A 20,243-nucleotide genomic window follows, 5' to 3' on the forward strand; every position below is an offset into this window, starting at 1 on the left:
AACAAATAGTAACCTATCACCAGGAATAAAACAACCTGTATGAATAGTATTAACTCCACCACCTAATTTCGAGATCTTGAAGGAATTGGTCAACGACAATTTTCTTTCGTCTTTGACAGGAAACTGACCTTGTTGGTCAATATCTAGTACAGACATTGGTACTGAAACATTGTCTACCGTTATTGTACCCAAGTCTGGTATTAACTTCTCTATGTTCGATTCTGACTCTGAAGGATGATATGTTAGTATAGGAACAGTTTCTGCTTAAATTTCTCTGATTTCTAATTCCTTCTTGTGAATTTTTGCATTTATACATTTTACTGCTTGAAATAAATGAATTTCAGATGTATTTTGCTTTAGTGATTTAAGATCTCTATTCCATGTAGTCAGCGAGTCAATGCTGGACTTGACGCCAACTTTATTTCGGGATACCGTCTCGTTACAGTGTGTATATTTATTATCAATGTCTTTATGTATATCTGCTTCTAATTTATCTAATTGTGTTATAACTCTTTGTTTCATTTCCGTCACTCTTTTCTTGATATTGTTTCGACTTTTCTTCAAATCGTCAAGTGCTATCTCAGTTTTACCCAGTATGTTTTCTGTTACTTTACTTAGATTGTCCAATCTTCTCTCTACGTCAGAAATAGCTGTGCCATCTTTAACGCCTCTAGCAGCTTTTTCAATTGTAATGATAGGCTTACAATTCTGATGTGATACAGGTACACATTAATCGCAGATTACTTTGTCATGTTTACAACAGAACAGTACAATCTTTAGATCGGGATGATTTGCACAGTTCTTGGACAATTTAAGTAGTGAAGAACTAAGTTGTTGTATCTCTTTCATAGGTATTACTTTGTGGGATGGGGTCATCCTTTCATGAGCTCTGATGCATGACTGGCAAACAAGTTCACTGCAGTCACTGCACCAGGATACGGCTTTTATGTCTTCGTTATGACGGTCACAACCAGCACAAAATTCACTATCTGCCATACTGAAAGAATAGAAATACATAACATATGCAGATAAAGTATGATCGTTTTGGTACCCGTCTGTAACCTCAATTTAATAATGTTTAGTAAAGAATATGCTATGCGGGACAAAGTACACGGTTAACTTTTACAAAATTGTCCCTTATGATATATTATAATAAAGGCCTGATTTTAGAATCATTTGTAAATGCTCCTTTCTCAAAACACTTAATGTCAAGAACATTTTTTAATCACTAAAGCTACAGACACCTGTATTCCATTTATTTCAGGCAGTTCAATTTGTAGATGCGATAACCCAGCAGAAGAAAGAGAATATCAGATGAATTCAAACATTGATATTTGGGAACGTATGCTTCAGAAAAGTTTTGGCAGTATGATACAAATCATTCTGTAACACTATTGTGACTACGCGTATATCGAATGCGGAAACTGTTAAAAATTATGAACAATCGGACCAATTTTTGTGAAAGTCTTAAAGTATTAATAAAATTCTTCGCCAAGCGCAACCTGATACGAACGTAGAGGTCGAACCCTGAACAGTTGGGGAAAGTATGTACACAATATTCAAGCTTGATACTGTCAGAATTTGGAATGTGGTCAACTTGTGACATAATATAGGTTTCTGGTCAAAGATTTTAAGATATATTGCGCAATACCGTACATTCACCGTGAAGATTTCTCTTTAAAACTTAAAAAAAAAATGAGATTTCATAAATTTTGAAAAATAATATATGGGTTTTGTCCTTTTTTGGCCCCTTATTCCTGAAATGTTTTTTTTCAATTATATAGAGATCCATTCAACTAAAGTTTATGTCCGTAAACCAAATGTGTCTTTGGACGACCATGCACGACGACAACAGCATAGTATTATACGAAAAAATGCGGTCGTATAAAAACTACTTTTTTTTTAAAGTTTGTTATCAGTATAGACCATATTTATTTTGTTTTGTTTTGAAATCACTGTGAGGAAGGGAAACAAGCTTTTTAAAAAAAAGAGGCTCAAACTAGTCTCTGCCGGTCATTTTTTTTACAGTAATGAAAACGAATACATGTATTTTCACTCTCCATTTTATTTCAAATAGTTTTGGCAAAATGCAACAAATAGGTAAAACATTTCATTCAAGAACAGTAACTCATACAGAGAGTCGATAAATGACTTCGTCAATGTTCAATTAATAGTAGATCATGTTCTGCTGTCTACAAAAGTTACAGAAAACACTCAAACATGGGGTTATGATCGACCATGTGATATACGATAGATCTGAATTTTACTAAGAATGCTGTATAATCTTATTAAAATATTGAACTCGGATTTCGTTATGCATGTACTACAAAAAATTTAAGAAGAATAATCGTTGTTGACACTCTTAATTCCTGTTCCTCACGAATAGAAATGTTTGACAGTTAGTAACTTACAAGTTGAATTCGAAGATTTCACCACCAAAATAATTAATATAATTCCAAAATTGAAAAAAAATGTACAGTAGTCGATGTTAAACAAAGAACAGCTATACCCAATCTGATTATTTCTCACTCCCTTTTTATTCTATTTTCTATCTAGTTATTAGTTTCAAGCTTGTATTATATATTCAAATTAAATTATTTGCAAATGTGTCAAAATGGTTGCCTAACAGGAATAATGATTCAAAAAGCAGGGATATAGATTGACTAGCAGTGATAAAAAAAACCAGCCCAGTCAAACACCAAAGATCAATTATATGAAGACTGATCGCAATTGGTAGAGTTACAAGGAGAGTAAAAGTTTATGACGATGCACGGACGCTTAAATGGTGTCAATAACTCACACAACCTATACGACCGAGTTTTAAGCATTGAAGAGTTTTAGAAATAAGACAAAATACAAAATAAAAAAAATTTAAGAAATTACTCAATAACTAAAATTATGGAGAATAGATATTGCTTAAAATACAATCACTTAAAAGTAAATCCTTTAAATTTTTATATTGAACTCGGCTATTTTCTTATTATAGAATTCTATACCAAATAATCGCTTTTTCTATTTAAGAATAACTTTTTATAAAATACAATGCATAAGGGTCAGAATGTGAAAAAAAGGGTGTCCTTCAAATCTGTCTTTAATATTTTAAGCTACTAATAGTATTAAATTAGCCCATTAATGTGTATTCTTTATTTTAAGAACCCCATTGTTCTCTATTGTTATATTTTTGTTTCTTTGTTCTCTTTATTAACGTTTATTCTTCAAATTTTGCCCATTATAAGATCTTATAGAATTTCTTCTATGTAAACCCCTATCATTACAACTTTTGTAGTGACAAAATTGAACTCACTTACCTCATTGTTAACAAACAATGCTAGGTCGTTATGAAAAATAGCCTTTCATAAATAATTTTACGTAGTTATAATTGCTTTACAAACCAAAATAATATACAACAACAAAAGTAACCATTCTTCGGCTGTTTTCTTCTCCTGCAGTCCTTGGTCGGTTTGTCGTTATTGGACTCTTTGACACATAATAAATTATTCCCCATTGCCATTCTTAACTTTATTCCTGAATACGAAGAGACTTCCTTTACAAAGCCTCTAAGTTTATTGTTTGTCCTGGTTATTATAGTGTTACTTACCTAATAAATTTGTTTTTATGATATTTTTTTCATGTTAACAGACTTCTTTCGTTTTAGGTCGGAATTCCTATTTGATTAAAGGGAGACAATTTAATTTATCCTAAAGGTAATTTAAAATAAATTTGCGCTAAAATTTAAATTGTTTGCAATATAATATATATAACAAGATGGTGTATGAGTGCCAATGAGACAACTCTCCATCCAGTCATAATTTGTAAAATTAAAACAATGCACTAGTCAAATTGCGGTCTTCAAAACGGAGTTTTGGCTCACACCGGACAACAAGCTATCAACGGTCCAAAAAATAACTGGTGTAAAACCATTCAAATAGGAAACCAAAAGTATAATCGATATGTGAACAAGAAGCTTTATGACCCAAATCAACAAATAACAACTACTGAACATCAAGTTTCTGAATAAGGAAAGCTGTAAACAATTACAACAGGTTCAAACGAGTTGAGGGGTTCCAACCTTCATCCTTTCCATAAACAATATATATATGAGAGCCCAGGTGGTCGTGTGGTCTAGCGGGACGGCTGCAGTGCAGGCGATTTGGTGTCACGATATCACAGTAGCATGGGTTCGAATCCCGGCGAGGGAAGAACCAAAAATTTGCGAAAGCAAATTTACAGATCTAACATTGTTGGGTTGATGTTTAGACGAGTTGTATATATATATATATATATATATAGTTTAACAGTTACGTCTTTACAATATTTAAACAATACACAAATTGTGCTATTGCCTGAAGCCCTATAATATATGCATGTAAGTACGGTAGAGACGTATCATTTTTTAAAAACATAAACAAAAAATATAAACAAAAAATAAAATGAAATTGCATTTCAACAGGGCAACCGCATAGTATACTTGGTGACCTCCCCTTTTCCAAAATCGTTTTTGTTTTCATTTGATATTTTTTTGCAATAGACTGCTATATATTATCAATTCCATTTAACTATCCATTTATTTATACAGCGGTCAGATGTATTATAATATAATATGCTGTTCTTCAAAAATAAATTCATAAAAAGCAAGTTTGATATATATAGTAGTAAACTAACGACGAACTGCGTATACTTGTATTAAAAAGGACGTAATATTGTTCAAATCTGATTAAGTATATCCAAACCAAAGGTATTTTCCTATAAAGTCCTATAAATATCAACAAGAATTTTTAATAATTAAATTCCTGTGGTATAATTGAAGTTTAAAGTGACACAGACTTCGAATTCCCTAAATTATTTTCCACAGATATGTTTGCATGTACGTATTATGAATAAAACATGTTTCAAACACCAATTTTGGATGAAAATATAAATTTACATTTCAAGAACATTTCCACCTGAAGCAAAGCAGATATTTAAAAGTTATTACGACGTCAAAAGGGGATATTGCAGAGTGGGACTGTTAAGTCATGCAAACCCGGTGTGAAGCATTACCTGTATATGTGGTGGCTGCCTGGAGATTTGTATATCCAAACCAAAAAATATATACACATGATATATGTTATATATATGCGCAGAAAAAAATGCGTCGACTATAGCGTGCTACAGAAGCACATATTAGATTAATAGAAGCTGATTATGTAAACATATTGCCTTCCTAATGAATGCAATGCTGTAGCGGGCAGAGTTTACGAAAAATCAAATCACAAAAGTAGCGAACTCCTAGGAAAATTCTAAACTGAAAGTCCTTAAGGGCATACGATATAGTTACAGGGAAGGTACTGACGTTGCTAACGTAATTTGTTATTTTCGCGACGTCAAACTGTGACATATCGGGAAAAGATGCATTTTTCGACTGATTTTTATCATTCAAACTGATTTAATTTGAAAACGACCCCTATTTTTCAAAACGGCATTTTGTTTCATTTTGCAAGGAGATTATGTGAACCAAATTTTATAAAACTGTAAGTAGAAGATTTTTTTTTATTTTGATAAACATGCAGTAAAAAATGACGTTTTTTTTCCTCAATTCATGACCATTTGATAAATATGAGTTATTTTTTAATACAAAAATTGCATATTTTTTAGGATATTTATAAAATGCAGAAATTACCGATCATTTAACAAAAAACAATTTGTGTTTATCTTTTATAACAAAAAACAATTTGTGTTTATCTTTTATAACAAAAAAGAAATGTCTTTCTTTCGAAAAAGAAATTACGGCCACAAATCTGAATAGTGCTAAAAAATTACAAAATTTCGACCTCATTTTACTCAAAAAGTAGCACATGAAGGTTTATTTTTTATTACATATTTGATTTAATCAGGTAAAACATAGCCTATATGCAAATTTTCATGAACTTGTACATACAGGATCAAAACCGATACAGTTACAGGGAAGGTAATGACGTTGCTAACGTAATTTGTTATTTTCGCGACGTCAAACTGTGAAAGATCGGGAAAAGATGCATTTTTCGACTATTTTTTATCTTTCAAACTGATTTAATTTGAAAACGAGTTCATGGACGCCTATTTTTCAAAACAGCATTTGGTTTTATTTTGTAGTGAGATTATGTAACCCAAATTTTATAAAACTGTAAATAGAGGGTTTTTTTTAATTGTGATAAACATGCAGTAAAAAATTACGTTTTTTCTTCAATTCATGAACATTTGATAAATATGAGTTATTTCTGAATAAAAAATTGCATATTTTTTAAAGATATTTATAAATTAAAGTTATTACCGATTATTTAACAAATAACAATTTGTTTTTATCTTTTATAACAAAAAAGTTATGTCCTTCTTTCGAAAAAGAAATTACGGCCACAAATCTGAATTTCGAGCAAATATACAAAATTTCGACCTCATTTTACTCAAAAAGTAGCACATGAAGGTATATTTTTTATTACATATTTGATTTAATCAGGTAAAAAATAGCCTATATAAAAAATTTTATGAACTTGTAAATACAGGATCAAAACTGTATCGTATGCCTCTTTGTTTTGCATATCAATATGGATACTTCCTAATGTTTGGTTGTACTGAATATGTATAGATTATAACATGCCTTTTTCCATATTGGCCCTGGTATCATCCCGAGACTCCCATATCGGCATCGAGGCTTTAGCCGAGGGCCGATATGGGTCGAGGGATGATACCCGGGCCAATATGGAAAAGACATGTTATAATCTTTTTATCACATATTTAAGTTCTGCAGAAAAGAGAAAAAAGGTCAATTATAACAATTTAATGATACATAAAAGGTAAAATCTTAAATAATTTATTACAAACGTGTCGTTCAGGATGCAATGACGTCACGTCATTAGGTACAGGGCACAATATGGATATCTCTTTTTTGCCCCGGGCAATTTTGAGATTATTGCATATGCAAAACCTAAGGTATTCATAACAAATATGTGATAAGTATGAAATATTTCCCACTGAAATTAACGTAAGCAACAAACAACAAAATATACCGTATTTGAGTAATGCATAAATCTATAAGAAATGAGAAGATATATACGGTATATGATGAGTGCCATGCAATGAAACAACTCTCTACCAGAGACCAATTGACATAAAACGTAATAAAATGCAATGTTACCCATTTAGATCCGAAAAGGAGGAAGATATATATTTTGCTTTAATATAAAAAGTTTGTCGGGAATTACAAGTTGAAAGGGTCTTGCTTATAAAATTCAATTTACTTTCTTTAATAGCTGTACATGAAAAAAGGTTAATTATAATTCATTTTCTTATTTTTACAAGCTTTGTATAATGTGGAAAGGTATATAGCAACGCTGTAGGCCCAATTTCATTTTCACTTCTATACATATGAATCTTATTGCAGAGAAATAAAAAAAATCGAAGTTTTACGCTTCCCAAATTTGAAAATTTGAAAAAGAGTATTTTTTATTCTCTCGTGATACAAACCTTTTTCACAACTTAAGAACCTCATCTATTTTATATCTTCCTGCGAAGAATGTGATATTTCACTTATCATTGTTAACTACATAAGTGAAATGTATAATTAGAGAAAAAATTATAATGTCAATATATGAACTGTGTAATTGATGGCTCAACTTATAATGTAATATATATTATAACATATTTTTTGTAACATAAGCATAATATTTTAACTGATAATTTTAAAGAGGAGGCATGATGTCAAAAATAGTATTATAATTAAAACTAATAATCTATGTTTTTTTTCAATGCTACATGTATTTTAGTAACAATCCTATTGTTTGGATTTTAGACTAATAAATTCTTATTAAGTCTTTCCACTTTTCTGTGGAAAGACTTATTGTTTTTGTTCTGATTATTAAGTCTTTCCACTTTTCTGTGGAAAGACTTATTGTTTTTCTTCTGATTATTAAGTCTTTAAGACTTATTGTTTTTGTTCTGATTATAATTATTTAGTCTTTCCACTTTTCTGTGGAAAGACTTATTGTTTTTGCTCTGATTATTAAGTTTTTCCACTTTTCTGTGCAATTGCAATTTATCTCCCCTTCTACACACAAAAGTATATGGAAACTATATATTTTTGGAATCAGTGTGAAAGAAGCTATTATCATTATTATTATTATTATTATTATTATTATTATACGGCTAAAGTGATTTATGCCCGGGATAAAAATGTCTTTAGTTCAAAGTTTTTGTGAATAGGAAAGGAGTAGGTCCGGTAAGTGCCGATTTTGGCCTCAAATTTCAGCTTCATCTGACGAAAGATTTTGAACACTTTTTAAACAGTCAAGTGTCTATTTCAGTTGATTCAATTAGTTTATGTCAACGATTTAACTGATTTAGTCATTAAAAACGCTCCGATTCAAACTAAAATATGAAAAATCTGTCAAATATGCAAAAAAGTTATACTTTTCAGATGTTTTTAGTCAAAAATGAAAGTGGCCGCGTTAGTGTATATCCTCAACCTTTATAAATGTTATGTGTATCATCAAATACAACTTACATTTCATTATAAAGAATGAACACAAATGCAGCCACTTTCATTTAAGACGGAAATCGTCAAAAATTTAACGTAAATGCTAAAATTGTTAAGATTTCAGTAATATAGCATGGCTTAATGATGCTAGGTCCCAATATATGTGCACTGTATTGTCAAAAAAAACAGCCATATTTATATAGCAGAAGCAGTCTTCTTTCCAATTAATAACTAAAGGTTTACATTTTAACATTTTTTTAAAACTGCTATATTTTGGGGCCAAAAGAGGGTTTGCTGGACAAACTCCTTAATCATGTTTATAATAATGACCATATTTATTGATATTCATGTCAACACCGAAGTGCTGAATACTGGGCTGGTGATACACTCGGGGAAGAAACGTCCACCAGCAGTTGCGTCGACTCGGTGGTGTAATAGTTTTAAACATGTAGTTTATGTAAGATTACACAATAACGCAAAGACGTTGTGACATTTTTCTACGGTGCCATTGCGATATTCAACATGGAATTTTTTTGGGGGAAAAAACTGATTATATATGAATAAAAAGATGTGAAAATAATGTATAATTAAATAACTATTTATCATGAATATACCACTGTGCGGTCTGCAACAATGCACATTGCACTTACTGTATTGTAAGTTATATTTTGTTAGTTACGTAACGCTTCACTGGTTTTGATATCCTGTTGTGTTGTCGTTGATGGAATATGTTCGTTGTTGTTCTTCATGTTGTATCGACTATTATACTATTTAGTTGTGTTTTTCTCTAATGTTCTTGCGTATTTTGTGTTGTGTTTCTGTCACGTGATATTGTTCAATTTAGCAATATGTTATTTAACGTTGTCATGAAGCAGTAGTACGGATTGGCTTATAATTAAACCAGGTTCAACCCACCATGCTCTTAAAATGTCCTGTACCAAATCAGGAATATGGCAGTGGTTATCAAATAGTTCGTTTTTATGAATGTTTGCGGTTTTTTTGTGGGGTATTTTTTGCACTTCAGTAATCCTGTATTTCCTTTGTTTTCCTATTATATATGTAATAGTTGATGTGTTTCCGTCGGTTTTAGTTTGTAAATCGGATATATTTTCTTTCAATCAACGTATGACTTTTGAACACCGGTATACTTTTGTTGCTTTTAATCATAAAAGGCACAAACATGATAAAGCGTTAAACAATTCCTAAAAGAAAACCAACGGCATGATTAATAATGCAAAAAAGCTAAAACAAATATACAGTAACCAACAACAACATATTAAAAATAAATATAAATTATGTACAATAGTTATAAACTATTCTCTGGAAACCAAATATAAATAATGGATCCCAATAAAGAAAGGCATATATCAACTGCTAACAAAACGGCATGACAAAGATGTTAATGTGTTTGCCCATGGATAATTAATTAATATGGCACACGCTTTCCCTTCTTTAAAAATAAAGGTAACGTTTTCGATAAAATATTTAATAGTATATTGATTGAGGTAAATAATTCATGTTCCTTTTGTTCACGTTTTTTTTGTTTAAATCATGAAAAATAAGCATCGAAATGAATTAAGCAAAATATGTTTTTTTAATTCAAATTAACGTTTTGGGATTAAAAACGCCGAATAAATATAGTGTCGAATTGAATGTGTTTATTCGGTAATTCTCAGATGAATCAGCTAATCTGAAGGTACGGAATCGGCCGAGTTAAAACAGATGTTCAAAACGAAAGATTTGATTTCTAGCTAAATATCATACATTAACAATGGAGGTATTTACAGTAGTAGTATTTCTTTATAATGTTGGAGTTGCATTTTTTCAGCAATGCACCGTAAGAACATTACGCGTAGATGCAGATAAGACTGGGGCTAGGTTAAACGGATATACATATATCATTTTCTCTAACATTGGTCCGAATGCATGTTACAATGAATGTATTCGAAGAACAAAGTGCCATTCATTTAACTACAACAGTATAACACGAAGATGTGACATTAATAAAATGACAAGTAGCTCAGCAACAGATTTTGTGGACGAAACTAATTGTGTTTATGTCGATATGACACAATACAGAGGGGTGAGTAAGATTGTAACTACAGACTAAAGTTTGGGGCATTGATATGGACTGTCTATGAGTTTCAGTAACTTAGGTTATTTTTTTTTTCTTCGATTTGTATATTTGTGGTTTTTACTTTTGATTGCATTTGTATGGGTTTTTTTTGGGTTATTCTTTTTTGTTGGTATTCTTTTTATTGGGAAGGGTTTTGGTGATGTGTCTTTTTGAGCATTTTTTGTTTTGTTTTATAAATGCATTTTTTGTTTTATTGTTCAGCAGATTTTATCTTGTTTTTAATAAATTCAAAAACTATATGGATTTACTCAATATCAATTTATCACTTCAACCGAGGGTATCACCAGCCCAGTAGTCAATACTACGGTGTTGACATGAATATCCATTATATGGTAATTTAAATAAATACCCTGTTACAAATTTTATATTTTCGAAAAATTAAGGATTTTTTATTCCAGGAATAGCATTTGGCACAATTTTTTTTCTTCAAATTTTGGGTCCTCAATGCTCTTAAACTTTGTGTTTGTTTAGGTTTGCAACTATTTTGATCTGAGCGTCACTGATGAGACTTATGTAGACGAAATGCGCTTCTGGCGTATTCAATTATAATCCTGGTAACTTTGATAGCTAAATAGGTATTTTTGTTGGCTGCATATTTATCTTAATAAAATAAAATATGCTTATTTGTTCATATAAATTGCCACAAATAATCTGCATACATAATCCAGCCATATGTAATGTATAAAAAGAGGTAAGTAACCATTTGACTTAACTTATTTTTTATATCGGCTTTGTTTAATCAACTCGTTATTACAATTTAGATAAGTATCAAACTCTTAAGACCCTTAGCTAACTCAGATGAAGCAATATTTCATTATCTGAATTTAAGCATGTCAATAATTTTTCGATATACTTTTATTTTTCAATATCGTAAAAAGTACATATATTAGATGCTGATGCATGCTAATATTCTTTTTGGTTATTTTTGCTGACAAGTTAAATTTCAATGATTGTTTTCTTTTTTAGAATAAGTATGTTGTATAAAAATAAGTAAAATATAAGTTTTGAATCCTTCCTTCGTCCCTCATCTGCTACTGACAAAATCAATCAAACCAAAAAAGGTTTCTGTAATTTATCTCTTCCGTTTGAACAATTCATCTAAACAAATTAAACAATGTAGATTTGTAAAAATTGAGAAATAATAAGGTAATTCAATTTATATTTCCTGTTTTACAGTTTTACGTCTTCGTCTGTTTTTTTTAATCAATTTGCACTGAAATTTAGAAATCTATTAGAAGACAATAAAAAAGTAAGTTAAGTTGATATAACGAGCCACATAATAAATATTATTATTTACAAGATTTATGGAGCGTATTATCTAATTAAAATTACTCTAAGCGCTTAGCATAAAACAATAAATACAGTAAAAAGAGGTGTTAAAACATTAAAACAATCATTACAATAAGAATGAAATAAAATTTAGAAACATATATAAAAAACAAGATGTACAGAAAAGTTTAAAAAAAACATCAATATTAAAAGGCATGTTATACTACAACGATAAGAACACAGTTAACAAGTCATTGTCAGTATAAAAAATTAAATGTAATCACTAGGAGCGATCCTTAACTAATGTGTTTTCATTTTTTCTTAAAAAGTTCGATTGAGTGTTTATGTCTTTGATGGCTAGGAAGATTGTTCCAGAGGCTAGCAGTTGCTTTGTCGAAACGTCTTTCTCCACAGATTTTGGTGCGTACAGGAGCTGAGGTTGTATAAACTGCATTGCATTTTCCGATATCTAAGGGATCTTGACGTTTGATAGGGTCAAATGAGTTCCTAAAGGTAGAAGAGCGCTAGGCCATGCAGGATTTTGAAATTATACAAAAGAAACTCCAACATGAAGTTCAAAACCAAACTGACAACACTACGACAAAAAAAAAGCGGAAAACGACAATCATTCTACGTACGTCATGTTGTGTCCTAATATATTGTGGGTTCATACATACTACTAATTCCACTTCAACAAAGACTATTCTGAATTACTTTCCTCGTAAATTATATCATCATATAGAGTTCTTGTTTATATCAATTATAACAATAATTCGTTTAAATATCGGCTTTATGTGCAAAAGCTTCGGTTACTGACACTAATTTTACTTTGTTTACCCTTTTTTTAGGATTCCTATTATGATCCATGTCCCGGGAGCGATGCTTGTGTTGAGGGAGAATTTTGTCAGACTCTGAAAGATAACATAAATATATGTTATATAGATGTGAAAGGTAAGGTAAAATTGGTTCTTTATATAGCTATCATCTAAGCTATTATTGCAGTTAAATTATCTATATCATTAAAGTACACTATCACTGAACAATTATATATTTGTTTAGGGGCCAGCTGAAGGACGCCTGCGGGTGCGGGAATTTCTCGATACATTGAAGACCTGTTGGTGATCTTCTGCTTGTTTTGTTTTTGTTTTTGTTGTTGTTTTTTTCTATGGTCGGGTTATTGTCTCTTTGACACATTCCCCATTTCCATTCTCAATTTTACTATTCATTATTCCATTCAACGTGTTTTTCGTTCTATCTTTTGTATATTTATTTGTCTTAGAAATCTACAAGGGAAATTACTTTTACAATGTATGCTTGAAATCATCGTATCAAAAATTATTGTATATGCATTTACGAACAATAATTTAAAGTTCCTGCGAAGACACTAAGTCTTGTGAAAGTGTTGAACAATTCAAACGAAAAATCAACGTCTTAATTTATGACAACAAATTCAAATAACAGGCATGGATAACGTCATTAAATGACTACCAATCACCTGACTTAAGACAGCCACATTAAGTTTGTTATAGGAATACATAGGTTTATGAGCGCGCAACTCCTCTGCTCGCCTGGAACACGGATTTAATTTTACTGCACATCCGAAGACTGAACTGTTAAAATAAGTTGAGAATGGTCGTTATCATCAGATTGGTTCAAAAGAGAGAAAACTACTTATATAAATAATAAAAAAAACCACAAACTACCGATTAATTAAAAATATAAAACGATGTGGTATGATTGCCAATGAGACAGTTATCTACCAAAGTTAAAACGAAGATGTAAACAAATGAATTCAATAACAAACATATTAACCGATATAAAGAACAAGAGATAAAATATTTTAGATTGTAAAATTAATTCGCGTTACAATAATGAAGATTCACAGGGGTAAGTTTATCAAGCATGTGATAACTAACATTTTGATTGTCTTGATATTATTGCTCTTTATAATAAAATATGTATAATGTCATATATACAATTTGAAACTCATAAACTATTGCTTTTTATTTAATTGAATTATATATTATCGATGTCTTTACGTTTTGTTTATCCTGTTACCAATCAATAGAGAATTAAATAACAAAATCTTTTGTTTTGATCAGATGTTTCATTTTGTCAACTAATATTAAATAATAAATGTACCGTACGGTTACATATCAGTTCACACAATACTAATATTTGGCAAAAATATCTTTAACACGTTTATACAATTGCGATCGCCCACAACACTAGAATGAAATGCAGAATAGACAAATTTAAAGTGTATGAGGAACCCAATCCGATTTGCGGGAAGGAAATGGTATCTTCTTGTGGAAAAAAAAGTTTCCGTCCAAAATTGATTTTTTAAATCTTGTCACAAAAGTGCCTTTTTTCTGGAATAAGTATAGTTAATATTTGACGAATGCATATGCAAATCGTGTGAAGTTTGCTGTATGCATGCATGGTTTTAAACTTTATCTTTGAACTCAAAAAGTCAAAAGTCTAAAACAACCTTTTTGTCTAACTTCGCATGAACAATTATTCGACATTTTCCAAAGGTATGACTTATGTCTTAAATTTGGTAGACAAATTCTCATCCATATTGAATTTGTATGATATTTACTCGACAAATTTCTCGACATTTTGACAAACTCTTGATATTTGAATACTATCTACTGTCTAAAAATTTCACGACAAATTCTCGACATTCGTATTTGTTTTCATGATGGCTTGACATATTCTGAACATTTTGAGTTGTGTCTAAACTTTACTTGACATTTCTAAGTTTTACAAATCTAAACCAATATACATGATACAACTTTTTCTTTATTTCTTTTATATAATATTCTGTTGTGTCAAGTTACACTTGTAACAAAAAACAAAAGTTTGGCATGTAAGGTAGTTGAAAATTTTGGGTATACAGATATTTTTATTAATACAACAAGTATGGACACAGACGCAAATTGTCAGTGGGGTTAAAGGTCGTTACAAATGTATTGAAAGCTAGACTGGAAATGTGTAATAACAAATTGAGTTGATGTGTACATGTCTTCATTCAAATGCATTGAATGATAAAAAAGGGGGCTTCAACTTCCACCCCTCTCTATGAATTAGTTGTTTGAGTGTTTGAATATGGAGTTTGTTAATAAATAGCTGCACTCTAAGCGCATGATATGTCTTGATTCCTTTAAAGCTTGCTTAAAGGTTGAACTATTTTGTTTTGTACAATTATTTGTCTATTTGTTTTCTCATTTCATTTGTTTTATATTTGTCATTTTAAGGTCTTTTATAGCTGACTGTGCTGTATGAGCTTTTGTCATTGTTGAAGGCTATTTGGGGACCTGTAGTTGTTAATCTTGTTTTAAATTTTGGAATGTAGCTGGAAGTGTTTATGTGAATAATTAAGATGGGAAATGAGGAAAGTGTCAAAGTGACAACAACCCAACCATAGAGTAGACAACAGCTGAAGGCCTCCAATGGGTTTTCAATGTAGCCAGAAACTCCTGCACTTATAGGTGTCCAAAAACTATAAAATCCCTTATTTTTTTATATATAAAAATGCATAACACAGTTTCTTGAGAGTAGGGGGAAGTGTTTTCTAGTTATTGTCTGAAGTGTGGATGATGGACTGATAGACAACAGTATACTATAATATGTTGTGTGTGAGGCATTGGTATAATAAAATGGTTTTGAATGAATAATGATTAGAAACTGTTTAATGCAGTTATTGAGGGAACGACAGTGAAGAAATTGCTGAGATCAATGCGTTTGAATCCAAAGAATTCAATTTTTGTTGAAATGAAACAAAGTTCAATTTTTGGCCCTTTGGATCTTAATGTAGACCAATTTGAAAACGGGACAATCCTGTGCAATTGAATATTTCTGGCTATTGGCAATACTGTGCAATTGAAAATTTCTTGCTATTGCGCAATATTGTGCAATTAGATATTTCTTGCTATTGTGCAATACTGTGCAATTAAAAATTTCTTGATATTGCACAATACTGTGCAATTGGAGATTTCTTGCTAGTGTGCAATACTGTGCAATTGAACATTTCTTGCTATTGAACAATACTGTGCAATTGAAGATTTCTTGCTATTGCAGAATACTGCGCAATTGAAAATTTCTTGCTATTGCACAATACTTAGTATAATAGTTTTTGACCCCGATTTGGACCAACTTGAAAACTGGGCCCATAATCAAAAATCTAAGTACATGTTAAGACTCACCATATCAAAGAACCCCAAGAATTCAATTTTTATTAAAATCAAGCTTATTTTAATTTTAGACCCTTTGGACTTTAATGTAGACCAATAAGTAAACAGGACCTAAAATTAAGAATTTGGACATGGTTAGATTTGGCATATCAAAGAAGCACAATACCGTAATTCATTTTTTTGATGAAATCAAACAAAGTTTAATTTTGGCCCCTTATTCCTTGGGACCAAAACTCCAAAATTAATCCAAACCTTTCTTTTGTGGTCATAAACCTTTATAGATTTCTATTAACTTATACTAAAGTTATTGTTCAAAAACCAAGAAAAATGCTTATTTGGGGCCTGTTTTTGGCCCCTAAATCCTACACTGTTGGAATTAAAATTACCAAAATCTATCCCAACCCTCCTTATGTGGCCATAGACCTTCTGTTTACCAATACTTAAGTTATAGAGCAAAAACCAAGAACAATGCTAATTTGGCCCCTTATTCCTAAACTCTCGAGACCAAAATACCCCAAATCAATCCCACCCTTCCTTTCATGGTCATAAATCTTGGGTCTAAATTTCATATATTTCTATTTTATTTTGGAGTTTGCAACAGTAATTATTCAACTACTCATTTTAATACATCATAAAGTATTAAAGTGTAAATGTCATACAGTCATTTCGATGATGCCTCCGCTAGCATATAATGTTATAAAGGTACATAAATCAAGAACTGTAAAAGTGAAGCTGCTAAAAATTGAACTTAAACCGAGTTTAGAGGTACCGGTAATAAGCATTGTATACACATTTCACTAAATTTAGTTGAGACAAACTTGAGAAATTTTTCCATTTGTGAAAGGGGATAACCCTAGAATGATAATCAAAGTGCTTGTAATCACTGAATGGCTATTAAAGACTGCTTAAATTTATCAGTTGGTAGTAAAGTGAATTTTGCATTGTATATTGTATATATAGCATTATTTTAAGTCGATTCAACTTCTATTCTGGACAGAGAAAGATAACTCCAATTTTCAAAGAAGATTTCATAAAGCAATGGTTTTAGGTAATATTAATTCAGCAACCATTCTGGACAAAGAAAGATAACTCCAATTTATTGTCTTGAATCTACAAAAATGTTTATTTTGGGCCCTCAATTCCTCTACTGTTTGCCCCATAACCCACAAAATAGACCCCAAACTTCTACTTATGGTATTAAATATTATGGTACAGTTTCAGAACAATTGAAATACTTATACACAACTTTTTGTACTGACACAAGATTAATGTGTGTATTGGGCACCTTTGGAACCCTTATTCATAAACCTTAGGGACTATATATATATAACCGCCCCAAAACAATCCCAAGCTTCCTTTTATGATTATAAATATTATGTTATAATTTAATGGCTTCCTTTTTACTTATACTGAAGTTAATATCTGGAAACCATCCGTCTTGGGAAGACGACGACAGGATACCTACATGTATTTCAACTGCAAAAATTTCTGTGGTTGTATAAAAATTTCAAATATGTACAATGAAATATAGTTTTAGAAATTGATAAGCCTAGAAAGGCCTTATAATTTTTTCCCCACATAGTTGAAGGACCATTTACACTCAGGACCGAGTCATAAGTAGACAGTACAGTCTACAGATGTATTAAAACAACCTAGCATCATATTGCTAGTAGTGGGAGTAGCATTCTTGGGCAAATTTGTTCTTTTTTTTTTATAATATGTTTGGTTCAAATCAAAATTGAATGCTTTTATCTCCCTAATACTTACATTGTAAATAGAGGTGGTACTACTTTGACAAATCCTTGTACATGAGAGTTTTCTGTCAAATCTTTATTTCACAAAGAATGAATTGCATAACAATGAACTGAGCTCAAAGCAAAGTACTTTAATAATACACTTAGACAAAGAGCTAAATCCAGTGATATACTTTGTACTTAGGTCCTTCATTAACATCCATTGACCAAAACCATATCTCAACAACATTCCATACTACATGGTTGGATTTGGAAGTCCTGAAAAAGAAATGATTTTTATAACATATTTTAAGTATGTATACACAGGTTAAAACTTTCTTGTTGTATAATCATTCCGTATCTATATATATATAGCTAGAAACTATCAATTTGCTTAATGCACATATTGATAATCATATATGTTGAGTGTACCTCTGTTGGAAATAAGAACACACAAACTTCAACCTAGTTTTAGTCAATGGACAAAACATTCATAACTATAAAATATTATAGATCTAAGACTTGTCAGTGTCTATTTACCATTGCCACTGAATCAGTGATATATGTATTGTACACATAATTATATACATGCAAGACTAAAACTAAAGTACATACATGTTTGTATATAAGACTAAAACTGACATTCAGTCTTTACAACATCTTCATTCCCAAAGTCATTTTCAAATCTGACTTCATGGTGAAATAAGATTCTGTATCTACAACCAATTAAAAGGAAAAATCCCTCTGATAGACTAGCATTTAAATCCGATTTCTAAAATGGAAGCTAGGACACCTTGGAACTTAGAACTAAAAAATATCGAACAATATATCTGATATATTTCAAATGCATGTACACTTGTACATGAAATAATATAAATCTCTAAAATTCACCATATTGTTCCCTATTTCATCTTCTGTTAGATACTGTATATCCAGTGGCGGATCCAGAAACTTTCTTAAGTGGGGGCCCACTGACTGACCTAAAAGGGGGCTTGCTCAAGTCATGATTCAGTGATTCCCTATATAAGCAACCAATTTTTTTCTCAAAAAGCAGCCCCCGCCCCTAAATTCGCCTCTGATATCAACCTCTAGATGTCTTTCAATTACATTCAGTTTAGTGTGGGTTGATTTTTGATTGTTGTACATGTTACAACCAGATTCCCAGCAGGGAGCAACTTTGTAAGACCACAGAGGTTCAAGCTTAGATTTTGAAATAAGGAGGAAAATGTAACCTTTTCAATTTATAAAACAGGCTCAACATCATTTCTATACATATATAAACATATTCTAAGTTGTGGACACACCTTCATTTAATATTCTACTTCAATTAGTGGAGGAGATAATTTTTTAAGTCTATATATTGTCCTTGATATTGAGGTTATTTTGACACAGCAAAATATAAAGAAAATGTAAACTATGATCTGGAAATTGACTTCGTTTTCACAAAATAAGCCCACTTAAACTGAACTTTAAATGCAAAAGACCTCTAAATGGCTAACAGATATTGCTATATAAAAGAATAGTCCATGATTATACATGTACATGACATTAAAGAATTCATGAAATTTACACTGATTCTGTCAGTTGAATGGACTAGAATGAGATAAGTTATATACATGATAGACATACAGGTTTTTTCCAACAGTTGTGTTGTAAATTAAATTAGTTGTATTTTATGGTTGATATATTTATGTATATACATGTATGTAAATCATTGGCTCTTCAACCAATGATATTTTACAATATCCATTATTTGTTTATTTTTCTATTGTTGGTATTTTTCAGCATACTAAAAATGTTTTAACACAACACGAGCGCAAGCTTGATAGGGTGTCCTCACACAGGGTTTTCGCTGGCGGTCGCCATTTTCACAATTAGCGAAAAAATAATACTTGTGGCGATAAAAATTCGTCATTTGCTAAAGAATTTGGCGAAAGAAATATATTATATAGAAAGATTTATTTTCCTCCTTCTTGTTTATTTACTTTTTTTTTCGAGTTTCTCGGACTTTAACTTATCAGACAATACTCGGAATTCACCTTGAATGACCTCATTAAGATTTTGACAGAAAATCAATTATCAGCTGATTGCAATTTACAGCTATCGACAACAAAGGACTAATTAAAAAAGGTGTTGATTGAATTGTTTGACAAAATGATATGTTGAATGGCTTTCACTAAATGTCACATACAGGAGTTATTTACCACTTTTCGACTCACGTGTTTGAAGAACTCTTTTGACGTCTCCTCTCCATGTAAAGATAGTTTCGAAAAGAAAGCTGTTGTTGTGACAATAAATGTTAAAGGGCAAGAAAAATCTCCGATTTAAAACTTGAATTATCCTTTGACTTTGGTGTAAGTAATTGATCAGGGAGACTACTTTAAAGTCGTTTGAGTGACACGCGTGTTTCAAGCATAGTT

General features: G+C 31.0%; 1 protein-coding gene across 1 annotated transcript in view; it reads left to right on the top strand.

The window, feature by feature from the left end:
* The first annotated feature begins 12,743 nt into the window (after positions 1-12,743).
* Positions 12,744-20,243, top strand: part of LOC134705383 (perlucin-like protein) — a 58,071-nt gene continuing 50,571 nt past the window's right edge. Inside the window, exon 1 of the mRNA XM_063564124.1 lies at positions 12,744-12,845. The gene's annotated coding sequence lies outside the window, so the exon portion shown is untranslated. The remainder of the gene's footprint in view (positions 12,846-20,243) is intronic.

The sequence above is a fragment of the Mytilus trossulus genome, chromosome 2 (assembly GCF_036588685.1).
Source record: "Mytilus trossulus isolate FHL-02 chromosome 2, PNRI_Mtr1.1.1.hap1, whole genome shotgun sequence".
Taxonomy (NCBI): Eukaryota; Metazoa; Mollusca; class Bivalvia; order Mytilida; family Mytilidae; genus Mytilus; species Mytilus trossulus.